Genomic DNA, 15,589 nt, shown 5'->3' with positions numbered 1-15,589 from the left:
CAAACTCCACACGGACAGTGACCCAGAGCCGGGATCGAACCTGGGACCTCGGCGCTGTGAGGCAGCAGGATCAGGAAAAGGTCAACAGGCTGGGTCTCTTCTTTCTAATGAAAAGTAGGTCTTTAAAGTAATGAAAGGTTTTGGTAAAGTGGATACAGAGAGAATATTTCCCCTTGTGGGGAAGAGTATAATCCACAGCAGGGATCGTGCTGGCTGAATGTTGAAACAATTGAACTGAGCAAGCATGCTTCCTCCATCAAAATGTCTGCGTGTTAATCAAACATCACGGTGCCCAGGCCCGCTCTTGGATGTGAACAAATTTAGCCCTCTACAACTTTACAGTGAAACTTTCCACAAGTTTTTGGATGATAAAAACAATATTTATTCTGTTATGAACCAGATATTTCTTGGCGGTTTTAGGGCACAGGCTGTGATGATATAATTCTTCTTGGTGTGAAATGTTTTGCTCTCTGGTAGTCCCTCTTCAGTTGGCTCTTTATACTATTATATGACACAATTTGGATCATAGTAGAATAAATAATCCTATTATATAAAAAGAACACTTCTGTAATGCCTTATTTCAGAATTTTGCTGCAATGCATCAGTCAACTAGACCATACATACGAACATATAAATTAGGAGCGGGTGTAGACCACTCGGCCCCTCGAGCCTGCTCCGCTATTCAATAAGATCAGGGCTGATCTGATTGTAACCTCAACCCCACATTCTTGCCTACCGCCGATAACCTTTCACCCCCTAATTAATAAAAATCTAACTAGCTCTGCCTTAAAAATAGTCAAGGGTTCTGCTTTCACTGCCTTTTGTGGAAAAGAGTTCCAGAGACTCACCACTCCCTGAGAAAGAAAAATGCAGCTCATCTCTGTCTTAAATGTGTGACCCCTTAATATTATACAGTGACCCCTAGTTCTAGATTCTCCCGCAAGAGGAAACATCCTCTCCACATCCACCCCATCAATACCCCTCAGGATCAAGTCACCTCTTCCTCTTCTAAACTCAAGGATCCCAAAAAGCCAAACCTCGCCAACTTTTCCTTATAAGACAACCCGCCCATTCCTGGTATCAGTCAAGTAAACCATTCCTGAACTGCTTCTAACGCATTGACATCTTTCCTTAAATAAGGAGACCAATACTATAAATACTCCAGATGTGGTCCCACTTGGGCCGTGTACAACAGAAGCATATCGTTGCTACTTCTGTAATCAATTCCACTCGCAATAAACGATAACATTTTTCTCACTTTCCTAATTACTTGCTGTATCTAGTCTTTTGTAATTGATGCACTAGGATGCCCAGAACCCTCTGCACCTCAGAGCTCAGCAATCTCTCACCATTTAAGTAATGAGCTTCTATTTTATTCTTCCTGCCAAAATAGACGGTTTCCCATTTGCCTACAATAAACTCCACTTACCAGAACCTTACCCACACACTTTTGTTTTTTAAGAATATATTTTTATTCTCTATTTTCACATTTTCTTCAGAATTTACACCCCACCAACAAACAGTAAACGGTAACGAATACAATGACAATCCCCCTCCCAACAACAATGATCCCACCCTCCCACCACCCCCCAAATAATGGCCCACCTGACAATATAAGCATCAAGTAAAACAAAACCTCCCAAGGAGGAAAAAAAGGAAAAAAGAAAAAGGAATCAGGAATCGCCTATGGTCACCATTGACATATATAGTCCACCCCCCAACCCCCCCCTCATATTCAACGCCATCCAATCCCTGAAAGAGTACCGTAATGACACCCATGAATTGTAGAAACCCCCCCACTCCCCCTCCCAAACTCCTCCCCTCCACTTTCTCTTTTAAACTCCTCCCCCCAACCTTGGTACCTTCCCCCAACTTTTCCCCCCGGCTAGACTCACCGAAACCTGTTCTGCCAGGCTCCGATGGCCGCAGCCCCTCTCCCCCACCTCACTCCCATTCACTGGCCGGCTTAAACCGGCCAGCATGGAGGCCCCCGCCCGGGTCTCCTTCCCCCTTGCTCGGTCCCAGGAGAACCAAGAAATCCCCTTTAGCACACAACCCCAGCATATACACCAAGCCGCAAAGTACCATCATTGCAAATGAAAGTCCCAACTCTTCCCTTGTCCAAATATACAGCGTCGACTCATTTAGTACATTCACCAACACGCAGTGAAAAAATAAAGTTACATGAGGCTACATTGGTACATGACCCGCTCTCAGTTCCATTTCTCAATTCTGTCACAGTCCTTCTGCCTTCGCAAACTCCTCTGCTGCTTCCGCCATCCCAAAATAAAGTCCTTGGATTTGTAGGTCACCCTCAGCTTAGCTGGATATACTATGCCGCACTGCACCGTGCTGATGTACAGTGCCTTCTTCACCCGGCTGAAGGCAGCCCCGCCTCCTCGCCAGCTCCACCGTAAAGCCCTGATATATGCATATACCAGCTCCAGCCCACTGCACCACCCGCTCCTGCTTTGCCCAGCACAGGACTTTCTCCTTCACGCTGTACCTACGGAAACACACAGTCACTACTCTTGGCGGCTCACTCGCCTTTGGTATAGGCCTTCACGACCAATAACCCCGATCCAGTTCATATCGAGAGGGATCGCCCCCCGCCCCCAATAGCTTTGCCAACATCGTGGCAAAATACTCCGTCGGCCTCGGGCCTTCCACCCCTTCGGGCAGACCCACGATCCTCAGATTCTGCCGCCTGGATCTTCCATTTTGGCTCGCAGACCCCTGTTGGTCTCTATCTCCTTCCCCATCGAGGTACGTTGATCGCTGTTCTGTGATAATGACTCTTCCACTTCCTTCAGCGTCTCATCTTGCTCCTGCACCTCCGCCGCTGCGCTTGATACCGCCGCCCTCACCGGGGCAATCGCCTCCTCACCAGCACTTTCAATACCGCCCCCATCTCCTTCTTCATCGCTTCCATGTGCTTTGTGAACTGTTTTTCAAGTTCCACAGCCATCACCTTGGTCATTTCTTCTGCTGTGAGCGATGCGGCCTCCCCTGGTGCTCCAGCCTCCGCTTTCCTTACAGTTCCTGCACTGACTTTTCCACTCATCTGCGGACTTTCATTAACCCCCTTTTTCACAGCTGTTTTCTTCGCAAACTTGTACATTTCTCCTCCCTATGCCTTCTTACAGCTTTTTCAGCCTCCGTTGCCCTCGGGACCGGGTGTTTAAACTCCAAAGTTTCTATTCCTGAGCGGGAGCCCTCCAGTGTGCGGCTGCCTCCCGCCCGCCGTCACCGGAAGTCACCTTACCCACAGACTTAACCTATCGATGTCCCTTTGCAGCCTTCTTGCATCCTCTTCACAATTTATTTTCCTACCTACCTATGTGACATCAGCAAATTTAGCAAATATACCTTCAGTCCCTTCATCCAAGTCATTTATATAAATTGTAAAAAGGGAGGTCCCTGGTTCCGATGGCACTCATCACTTCCTACCAACCAGAAGATGACCCATTTATGCCAACCCTCTGTTTCCTGTTAGCGAGCCAATACTCCGTCCAAGTGCTTTCTGCTGTGAAAAAGAGGAAGTCAAAGCACTTAGCTGCTTTTGATGTGGTGAGGACCTGTCAATCATATCAAGAGTATTTATAAACATTGTGGTTAGCATCAAAGCAGGGTAATGGCGATGCATTCAAGCATGAAGAGAATGATCAATAAGCAATCCACCAATCAGCTGTCTCTGGAGTAATAAAGCTGTTAGTCACTGTCTAATGCATTGTATTGTTGTGTGAAATTGAATGGAAGATCTGCATTTCAAAGGCTGTGAAGGGCTTTTCAAGCCCTTTGAGGTACACTGGACTTTCCAGGAAGCCTCTGACACTTGTAACCTCTGCTGCTTTGAACACTTTTGTCTGAGTCAGATATCAGGAAAGAATAAGTGCAAATGTAGTGATTTGTTCACTCTACTGCCTGGTCTGCAGACACAGGGTGAATGTGCAGACTCCACACAGACAGTGATCCAAGCCAGGAATCGAACCTGGGACCCTGGAGCTGTGAAGCAACAGCGCTACCCATTGTGCCATCTGGATTCGCCGGTTTCGCGATTAACACTCAGGAGGCTGAAAAGCTGTAGCTACATATACACACTTCACTCCCCACACACACACCATCCCAGCCAACAAGGTGGCATTGATTGCACCGAAGCGTGCCCATCCGCTGGTGGGTCGACTGGGGGTCAGAGGACACATAGGAGGGGTGCCCTGGGGGGAGACCCATACGACCCGTGTCCCTAAATTCACAGTGGCCGGTCAGCAGCCTGCGCAGTCTTCTGGCAGCCTTGCCGGCTGTGGCAATGGTGTTCCGTGCCCGTCCACCCTCACCCCATGCGTTTGATAAGGTTCCCCATGGTAGGCTACTGCAGAAAATACGGAGGCATGGGATTCAGGGTGATTTAGCAGTTTGGATCAGAAATTGGCTAGCTGGAAGAAGGCAAAGGGTGGTGGTTGATGGGAAATGTTCAGACTGGAGTCCAGTTACTAGTGGTGTACCACAAGGATCTGTTTTGGGGCCACTGCTGTTTGTCATTTTTATAAATGACCTGGAGGAGGTCGTAGAAGGATGGGTGAGTAAATTTGCAGATGACACTAAAGTCGGTGGAGTTGTGGACAGTGCGGAAGGATGTTACAAGTTACAGAGGGACATAGATAAGCTGCAGTGCTGGGCTGAGAGGTGGCAAATGGAGTTTAATGCAGAAAAGTGTGAGGTGATTCATTTTGGAAGGAATAACAGGAAGACTGAGTACTGGGCTAATGGTAAGATTCTTGGCAGTGTGGATGAGCAGAGAGATCTCGGTATCCATGTACATAGATCCCTGAAAGTTGCCACCCAGGTTGAGAGGGTTGTTAAGAAGGCGTACGGTGTGTTAGCTTTTATTGGTAGAGGGATTGAGTTTAGGAGCCTTGAGGTCATGTTGCAGCTATACAACACTCTGGTGCGGCCGCATTTGGAGTATTGCATGCAATTCTGGTCGCCGCATTATAGGAAGGATGTGGAAGCATTGGAAAGGGTGCAGAGGAGATTTACCAGAATGTTGCCTGGTATGGAGGGAAGATCTTATGAGGAAAGGCTGAGGGACTTGAGGCTGTTTTCGTTAGAGAGAAGAAGGTTAAGAGGTGACTTAATTGAGGCATACAAGATGAACAGAGGATTGGATAGGGTGGACAGTGAGGGCCTTTTTCCTCGGATGGTGATGTCTAGCACGAGGGGACATACCTTTAAATTGAGGGGAGATAGATATAAGACAGATGTCAGAGGTAGGTTCTTTACTCAGAGAGTAGTAAGGGTGTGGAATGCCCTGCCTGCAACAGTAGTGGACTCGCCAACACTAAGGACATTCAAATGGTCATTGGATAGACATATGGACAATAAGGAAATAGTGTAGATGGGCTTTAGAGTGGTTTCACAGGTCGGCGCAACATCGAGGGCCGAAGGGCCTGTACTGCGCTGTAATGTTCTATGTTCTATAGCCCATCTCCTAGCCAAACCCCGCTACTCCCCACAGCACTGACAGAAACCCCTCGGCCAGCGGCACAACTATCTGCAAACTATGGTGATGTTGGTCACTTTTTGTACTCCCTCAGCAGCCACAAAACCGGTTTCACGATTTTTAAAAGCACAAGTGAACCGCGCCATTGGGAACTCAGCCCATCAGAGGCGGAGAATGGCAGAGGCCTCGGAGACTACCGGGTCAGACCCGCTAATGATATGCAAACGGTGTCTACTGTACGTGCATTCTGAACTGCACTGACATCGCTGTCGAAGTGACGGAGAATTGCGATTTGGCGTCAAATCAGTGTCCACCGCAATTTTAGCCTCGCAACCTATTCTCCGCCCAATCGCATTTGGTGATTTTTGGGTCAGCCAATGGAGAATCGTGCCCCCTATCTTCCAGCCTCTTGAAGAAGTCTTCCCATCCTCACATATTCCAACATAAATGCCTGGGCCTCACCCACATTGCCAGCCTCACATGGAACTTTACCCTGTCTTACCAGGCCCACTCATTTGTGGCTAACAATTTGAGTGAAACATCCATTATGGGTTATTGTGTGGCGCACCCTTCCAAACAACACAGGGAGAGAGAAGATAATTAGGATTGTTTATTAATCAAGCTTGAATTCACCATATGGCTCCAGGCCCTGAGCATTTCCACTCGTAGCCTCCTACCCTGCAGCAAACTTTAACCAGCTGCTCGGCCTATTTCCGCTCCAGGCCCGACCACTATGCCGGCCTCTGCAGAACTGCAGTTCCACTCTCCGTGTGTCCCCCTGCAGCCTGGAGTTCACAACCAGCTCCCTCCACCTCACTTATTTTTAAAAAGCACAGCGGGCAAATTGATCAATTAATAAAATACCTGTCATTTGGAGATTACACTAAATGATATATATAAACACTGAATGAATTGATAAGCAAAAGCTTCCTCTTCTATTTCAACAAATGCATTAATCGGTGTAAAAGTGACATCCAGAAGAATTTGATGTGAATTAATTATATGTTCATACTATAATATTACAAAGTGTAATTTATACAGGTTGTTTGGTTAAGATTCAACAGGATGGTACTTTACAGGGTAACTTCCAGGTTAAATAATTGATTTTGATCTTGTGATTTGTTCACAATTTATGCTGTGAAGGGTCAATAGAAAATGTGAGCAAAGGGCGCGATGCTCCGGAAAAATTTTGAAGTGTGGTCGCGAGCGGGACTGGCCGTGAGCTTCCCGGCACTCGGCCCAGCGAGGCCGGCAAAGCAATTCAACTTTAATTGGTCCACTTAATGAGGCCTCACGGTGCAAATGAAGACTCGCCAGCTGATTTGCCAGGACTGTGCTCGCCAACCCCCCACTAGCAAGGCCGAGCAACACTTAAGCTGCACTTGCTCAGCCAACTCCAACTAGCTCACAGCAATGGCGTCGAGGACACCAGCCCCAAGATTCGGGGATGCTGACCTGGGGAGGCTCCTTGACGCGGTGGAGGCCAGGAGGGATGTCCTGTTCCCTCTAGGGTCCAGGAGGATGAGCCACAAGGCAGCCAGTGCTGCCTGGGATGAGGCGGCGGCAGCTGTCAGCTCGGGCAGTGTGACCAGGTGGACTGGCCTTAAGTGCCGAAAAAATGTCAACAACATACACTGTGCAGCATGAGTGAGCAGATACCAACTCTTCACACACACCCCCCCCCTCCCCCCGTCGCTCCCAAGGGAGCATACACCCCCCAACTCCCCAGGCAACCCCCAACCCACACTTCACCCCCTCCCCCTTCAACTCCCGCAGCCCCTCCTTCGCACCCCTCCCCCCCCCACCACTGTGACCCGTGCAGGTGGCTTACGATGCCCTCTCCGTGTCTCCTCAGCATGTGGGGCAGCACGGTATCACTGTGGTTAGCACTGTTGCTTCATGGTACAACAGTGTCAGGGTCCCAGGTTTGATTCCCGTCTGGGTCACGGTCTGTGCGGAGTCTGCACGTTCTCCCCGTGTCTGCGTGGGTTTCCTCCGGGTGCTCCGATTTCCTTCCACTAGTAATTTGAACATTCTGAATTCTCCCTCGGTATATCTGACCAGGTGGCGGAATGTGGCGACTAGGGACTTTTCACACTAACTTCATTGCAATGTAAGCCTACTTGTGACAATAAAGATTATTATCAGGGAAAGCTCTCCCATAATCGCCGAGAGAGGGCCCAGACTGCGGTCGCGGTGCCATACTTAAGAAACCTCACCCCCTTCGAGGAGCGTGCCCTGGAAGTAACTGATGTGGCTGAGGACAGATCGGTCACCCACACAGAGGCTGGTGGACGGCGCAGAGGTGAGGAACCACTAGGTTCCACCTGGAGGACCTGTCAAAAATGAGTACTGATCGCCTTACAGAGTGACCCATCCCTCCCACTGACCACATGTCCATTCTCCCGCAGGTCCCCCAGCCAATGGCGCAGGCCCATCCCGGGTGGCCCCTTCTCCTGACTCCGAGGAGAACACCTCGGAGGAGAGCTTCAAGGATGCAACTGTTATAGTCGCAGCACAGCTGTCATCCCCACCTTCCACCAGCGCAGATACACACACCTCAGTGGGAAATGTTAGGGACAGGCTTCGAGGGCACAATCTGGTGAGCACCACACTGCTGATGATGTACCTCAGGTTGAGGCAGGAACACGCACGAGAGACAGCAGTCGGAGGGCTGCTGGATCCCAGGACCCAGCTGGGTCCCAGCCTGATGCTGCGACCCTGGAACAGAGTTACCCGGGGCTGATGGAGAATTCAGGGAGCGGCTGGAACATTCAGAGGGAGATGTCAGTGTCACTTGAGCAGATCCATAGCTGATTGAAGGAGTCCCAGAGGCTATGGGTGCAGGAGATAGAGCCGGCAATGAGTGGCACTGAGGCCAACCCTGCTAGGGTGACGACCACAGTGGAAAGCCTGGTGCACAATGTCGGCACCATGAGTGAGGTTGTTCAAGGCATCGCGCAGTCGGTGACAGCCATGGAAGAGGGTCTCGGCAGATTGTCCGACTCACTGGGGCATGTCACACAGTACCAGGCCAACCTTGATGGTCGCAGGTTGGCATGGCCGAGGCACTGCAGAGCATGTCGCAGTCACTGAGAAGCATCGCTGAGGGCGTCAACGCCATTGTGCGGACCATGTGGTACTGCCAGGGCTGGCAGAGCCAGATGATGCAGGGGCAGCCTGGGCTAGAACCAGCTACTCATCCGTCCCATGGTGAATCCCAGGGCCTTATGGGAACAACTAGGAGGAGGGGGTGCTGAGAGCCAACCCTGACCTGTCCCATGGAGTTGTGACGGTGGCCACCAGCTCACCCGAGTTCCAGCCCTCTGATGAAGCTGCATCTCAGGGTCAGCACAGGGGGCAGGGCGGCACGGCTATGCATGTGCCATCAACAAGTGAGCCGGGGCCTTCCAGCCCCAGAGTCACCAGGGGACGCGCGCCATGGGCACCTAAGGCCACAGGATGAGGTAGGCAGCTAGCAACCTCCACTTCAGATGTGCATCCTGAGGAAACACCTAGACGTAGTTGTAGAGCTAGGAGGGCCAGGGATGTTGAGAAACACTGAGGGCACTGGGGGAGGGGAGTGGGGTATGGGAGGGTAGGTAGGGGGTGTGGTGGCACCATCGGGAGTGGGGTATTGTACAACAGATTAACTACCTTTTTGCACAACCATTATGATGCCTCTGTCACTTCCTTCTGCAACGCGGGCTGACCACCGGACCTTTTGCCCATCTCTCCAGGCTTCTCCCCCCTCTCCCCATCGCGCTCACCCACCCTCCAGCCATGGACATGTCCCCAGAGCTGTGTCCCATCCCCTGGGTGTTTGGATGTTGTGTGTGTGGCGCTGCCCCCCGCATTGTTCAAGCACAGATCCAGGCATCACGGTGTGATTGTGATGCTAGGCAATGACGCCCACATGCTACATGGCCCGCCCACCTACAGAAATCAACTTGGCATGTGTGAAGTGCTCACGTAACCATGATTGCTAATTCCCTATTAGCCTTCAGCCGCGCAGCCAGAGGCCTCAGCAGTCAGTGGGGGTTATGGGTGGTCATTGGGGCAGACGGGCAGGGACAAGGGTTGCCCCCGGAATGGCTACACATAATACTGGGGTTGGCATGGTGTAGCCGCGAGTGGCTGCCCCCCCCCCATGCCTCTCCCCCACCCTCCCATTTAAAATTTTTTATTTTTATTTTAAATATATTTATTAAAGTTTTTTAACACAATTTTTCACCCTTACAAACAAACCCCCCCCCCCCCCTCGTAACAAAATAGAAAGAAAACGCACATAGCAAGATATAAACATGGTAAAACGATATGTTACAGAGCTTTGTACACTGGATTCCTCTCGTACGTGCCAGTTTTCCAGATCTTTCATGTGTTCTCTTGCTCAAATACCCCCCAGGCAGACCCACCCTCCCCTTCACAAGACATTCCCCCCCCCTCCCCCCGGGTTGCTGCTGCTGCTGACTGGCCTTCATCTAACGCTCCGCGAGATAGTCTAGGAACGGTTGCCACCGCCTGTAGAACCCCTGCGCAGACCCTCTCAAGGCAAACTTTATCCTCTCCAGCTTAATGAACCCAGCCATGTCATTTATCCAGGCCTCCACGCTGGGGGGCTTTGCCTCCTTCCACATTAGCAAGATCCTTCGCCGGGCTACTAGGGACGCAAAGGCCAGAATGCCGGCCTCTTTCACCTCCTGCACTCCCGGCTCGTCCACTGCTCCAAATATTGCTAGCCCCCAGCTTGGCTTGACCCGGACTTTCACCACTTTAGATACTGTTCCCGCCACTCCCCTCCAGAACCCCTCCAGTGCCGGGCATGACCAAAACATATGGACATGGTTCGCTGGACTTCCTGAGCACCTTCCATATCTGTCCTCTACCCCAAAGAACCTACTCAGCCTCGCCCCCGTCAAGTGCGCTATGTGAACCACCTTAAATTGTATCAGGCTAAGCCTGGCACACGAGGAGGAGGAGTTAACCTTACCTATGGGCATCAGCCCATAGCCCCTCCTCAATCTCTTCCCCCAGCTCCTCCTCCCATTTACCCTTCAGCTCCTCTACCAACGCCTCCCCCTCTTCTTTCATCTCCTGGTATATTGCCGACACCTTGCCCTCTCCCACCCATACGCCCGAAATCACCGTCTTGAATTTCCTGTGCCGCGAGCAACGGGAATTCCCTCACCTGCCGCCTCACAAACGCCCTCACCTGCATGTATCTGAAAGCATTTCCCGGGGGTATCCCAAACTTCTCCTCTAGTGCCCCTAGGCTCGCAAGCGTCCCATCAATGAACAGGTCCCCCATTCTTCTAATCCCCGCCCGATGCCAGCTCTGAAAGCCCCCGTCCATCCTCCCCGGGACAAACCGGTGGTTACCCCTGATCGGGGACCACACCGAGGCTCCCATTGCACCCCCGTGCCGTCTCCACTTGCCCCAGATTTTTAGCGTTGCCGCCACCACCGGACTCGTGGTGTACCTTGACGGCGAGAGCGGCAGCGGTGCCGTCACCAGCACCCCCAGGCTCGTTCCTTTGCAGGACGCCATCTCCAACCTCTTCCATGCCGTCCCCTCTCCCTCCATCACCCACTTACGGATCATCGCCACATTTGCTGCCCAGTAGTAGCTCCCCAGATTCGGCAGCGCCAACCCTCCTCGGTCCCTACTGCACTCCAAAAACCCTCTCCTTACCCTCGGGGTCTTATTTGCCCACACAAACTCCATAATGCTCCTGCCTACTCTCTTAAAAAAGGCCTTGGTGATCATGATGGGAAGGCACTGAAACACAAAGAGAAACCTCGGAAGGACCACCATTTTGACCGACTGCCCTCTACCCGCCAGCGAGAGCGGTAACATGTCCCAACTTTTGAAGTCCTCCTCCATCTGCTCCATCAGCCTCGTCAGATTCAGTTTATGTAGGGCCCCCCAACTCCTGGCTATCTGGATCCCCAGGTACCGAAAGCTCCCCTCCGCCCTCTCAGCGGTAGATCGCCTATCCCCCTTTCTTGGTCCCCTGCCTGTACTACAAAAAGCTCGCTCTTCCCTACATTCAGCTTATAGCCCGAAAAATCCCCAAACTCCGTCAGAGTCTGCATGACCTCCACCATCCCCTCCACTGGATCCGCCACATACAGCAACAGGTCATCTGCATAAAGCGACACTCGATGCTCCCCTCCCCCTCGGACCACCCTCTTCCATTTCCTAGACTCCCTTAATGATATTGTCAAGGGTTCAATTGCTAATGCAAACAGCAGGGGGGACAGGGGGCACCCCTGCCTCGTCCCACGGTACAGACGAAAATACTCCGACCTCCGCCGATTCGTAACCACACTCGCCACCGGGGCTCTGTAAAGGAGCTTAACCCAGCTAATAAAACCTCCCCTGAACCCAAACCTACGCAGCACTTCCCAGAGGTACTCCCACTCTACTCGGTCAAAGGCCTTCTCCGCGTCCATAGCCGCCACTATCTCCGGCTCTCCCTCCACCGATAGCATCATTATCACGTTTAGGAGCCGCCGCACATTGGTGTTTAGCTGCCTGCCCTTTACAAATCCCGTCTGGTCCTCGTGAATCACCCCCGGGACACAGTCCTCGATCCTCGTAGCCAGCACTTTTGCCAGCAACTTAGCATCCACGTTGAGATCGGCCTGTACGATCCATATTGCAGTGGGTCCTTGTCCCGCTTTAGGATCAAAGAAATCGTCGCCTCCGACATTGTCAGGGGCAGGGTCCCTCCCTCCCTTGCCTCATTAAAGGTCCTCACTAGCAGCGGGGCCAACAGGTCTACGTACTTCCTGTAGAACGCCACCGGGAACCCGTCCGGTCCCGGGGCCTTCCCTGCCTGCATACTCCCCAAACCCTTGCTCAGCTCCCCCAACCCAATTGGTGCCACCAAACCAGCCACCTCTTGCTCCTCCACCCTTGGGAATCTCAGTTGGTCTAGGAATCGTCTCATCCCCTCTTTCCCCGCTGGGGGCTGGGATCTGTACAGCTCCTCATAGAAGGCCTTGAATGCCTCATTTATTTTCGTCGCACTCCGCACCGTAGCTCCCCTTCCATCCTTAACTCCACCTATTTCCCTCGCAGCCATCCTCTTACAGAGCTGGTGTGCCAGCATCCGACTCGCCTTCTCCCCATACTCGTAGGTCGCCCCCTGCGCTTTCCTCCACTGTGCCTCTGCCTTCCCTGTGGTCAACAGATCAAATTCCGCCTGGAGACTTCGCCTTTCCCTAAGTAATCCCTCCTCAGGGGCCTCTGCGTATCTCCTGTCCGCTCTTAAAATCTCCCCCACCAACCTCTCTCTTTCCATGCCCTCTATCTTCTCCCTATGAGCCCTGATGGAGATTAGCTCTCCCCTGATCACCGCCTTCAGCGCCTCCCATACCACCGCCACTCGCACCTCCTCATTGTCGTTGACCGCCAAGTACCTTTCGATACATCCCCTCACCCTCTCACACACCACCTCATCTGCCAGCAGTCCCACATCCAACCGCCACAGCGGGCGTTGGTCCCTCTCCTCTCCCAACTCCAGTTCCACCCAGTGCGGGGCGTGATCTGAAATGGCTATGGCCGAATACTCCGTTCCCTTCAGTTTCGGGATCAGCGCCCTGCCCAGAACAAAAAAATCTATCCGGGAGTAGGCTTTGTGCACGTGGGAGAAAAAAGAAAATTCCCTGGCCTGCGGCCTGGCAAACCTCCACGGGTCCACTCCCCCCAGCTGATCCATAAACCCCCTAAGCACCTTGGCCGCCGCCGGCCTCTTTCCGGTCCTAGATCTGGAGCGATCCAGTGCTGGGTCCAACACCGTATTAAAATCCCCACCCATTATCAAGCTTCCTACCTCCAGGTCCGGAATGCACCCTAACATGCGCTTCATGAATCCGGCATCATTCCAGTTAGGGGCGTATACGTTTATCAATACCACCCACGTCCCCTGCAACTTACAGCTCACCATCACATATCGCCCTCCGTTGTCCACTACGATATTCTTGGCCTCAAACGACACCCGCTTCCCCACCAATATTGCCACCCCTCTGTTCTTCGCGTCCAGCCCCGAATGGAATACCTGTCCTACCCATCCCTTTTTTAACCTGACCTGATCCGCCACCTTCAAATGTGTCTCCTGGAGCATGACCACATCTGCCTTCAGTCCCTTTAAGTGCGCGAACACTCGGGCCCTCTTTACCGGCCTATTCAGGCCCCTCACATTCCACGTTATCAGCCCCAACTTTTCGGTTTGAATAAAGGTCCACGCCTCTTCAGGCGTTTCAAAATAATGGTGCTGATCCTTGTATGTGACCCACAATCGCTCTGGCTGCAGCATTCCGAATCTCACTCCTTTCCGCTGCAGCACCGCCTTGGCCCGGTTGAAACCCGCTCTCCTCTTTGCAACCTCTGTGCTCCAGTCCGGGTATATTCGGATCTCCGCATTGTCCCACCTGCTGCTCCGCTCTTTCTTGGCCCATTTCAAGACCCTCTCTCTGTCCGTGAAACGGTGAAACCTCACCACAATCGCCTGTGGCGGCTCATTAGACTTGGGCCTCCTCGCCAGTACCCGGTGTGCCCCATCGAGCTCCAAAGGCCTCGAAGGGGCCTCCGCACCCATCATCGACTCGAGCATCGTGCTCGCATATGCCCCGGCATCGGCCCCCTCCACTCCTTCAGGGAGACCCAGGATCCGAAGATTCTTTCTCCTCGACCTGTTGTCCAGGTCTTCGAATCTTCCCGCCCACCTCTTGTGCAGCACCTCGTGCTCCTCCACTCTCACCGCCAGGCCCAAGATCTCGTCCTCGTTCTCATTGACTTTTTTCTGCACCTCCTGGATCTTTACCTCGTGGGCCTTCTGGGTAATCCCTAGTCCTTCAATCGCCGACAGCATAGGCGCCAGCATCTCCTTCCGCAGCTCCTCGAAGCAGCGCTTGATTAACTCTTGCAGCTCCGGCCCGCATTCCACTTTATCCCTGGCCGCCGCCATTTTGTTTTTCTTCCCTCGCTTCTCCCGCTGCTCCAATGCCGCCTTTTTGGCCGTTTCGCTTCTGGTCCGGTCCATAAACGGTGAAGGGGGACCTCACTCTTCCCTTCCCACATGGAACGTCTTCAAAAAATTCCCGTTGGGGCTCCTCTAGAGAGCCCGAAAGTCCGTAATAGCGGGAGCTGCTGAATCGTGCGGCTTAGCTCCGCATTCGCCGCAACCGGACGTTCCCCCACCCTCCCATGGTGGTCCATCCTGCCGAGGGTCCCTTACCCTCAGCCGAGGGTCCCTTACCCTCAGCCGAGGGTCCCTTATCCTACCGTCGATCACTGGGACAGCAAGCCCAGCACCCCCGGGCTCTTTGCCTGTGAGCAAAGATGGCTACTCACTGTGATGTTCCTTGTATTGTTCTCCAAGGTAGCTAAAAGTCAGAGTGTTTACAAAGAACATCAAGCTATGTATTTAAAACACAGCTAATTTATTTTACACTACTTCAAATGGTTTGCACACTCTATTAAGTAATAGTTAACAAAATAATAGTATTGAATATGTGTTACAGTAATCTATTATGTCTCTCTAATACAACCAACACTCTAACTCAACCTCACACTATCCTTCTCCATAAGCTTCTCCCAGAATGCTTAGTGACGCAGCTCTTTATTTATTTATTCATAAATTTAGAGTATCCAATTCTTTTTTTCCAATTAAGGGGCAATTTAACGTGGCCAATTAACCTACCCTGCACATCTTTGGGTTGTGGGGGAGAAACCCACGCAAACACGGGGAGAATGTGCAAACTCGACATGGACAGTGACCCAGAGCCGGGATCGAACCTGGGGCCTCGGCGCCGTGAGGCAGCAGTGCTAACCACTGCACCACCGTGCTGCCCGACGCAGCTTTTTACAAGACTACTCAGTGATGCCATCTAGTGTTGAGATACATGAACATCACCTTGTTAACTCTTTACTCTCCTTAGATTATACATATCATTACACTCATCTCCTCGGTCCTTCCGTCAGGTTCACGTTTCTCAAAAGGAGTACTAATCGGCGCTAGCGTGAGCTGAATGACAGGAGGCTGCTGGATCTGGGATGGCTCCCGTTAATTGCATAGAAAT

At 52.0% G+C, this 15,589-nt stretch overlaps 1 protein-coding gene across 1 annotated transcript in view; it reads right to left on the bottom strand.

Moving 5' to 3' along the window:
* The window catches only part of LOC140394025 (uncharacterized), a 654,493-nt gene that overhangs the window by 47,051 nt on the left and 591,853 nt on the right, over positions 1-15,589 (bottom strand). The window lies entirely within an intron of this gene.

Source organism: Scyliorhinus torazame, chromosome 17 (assembly GCF_047496885.1).
Source record: "Scyliorhinus torazame isolate Kashiwa2021f chromosome 17, sScyTor2.1, whole genome shotgun sequence".
Lineage (NCBI taxonomy): Eukaryota > Metazoa > Chordata > Chondrichthyes > Carcharhiniformes > Scyliorhinidae > Scyliorhinus > Scyliorhinus torazame.
The sequence above is the reverse complement of the archived record's forward strand: the minus strand, read 5'-3'. Positions and strand labels throughout refer to the sequence as shown.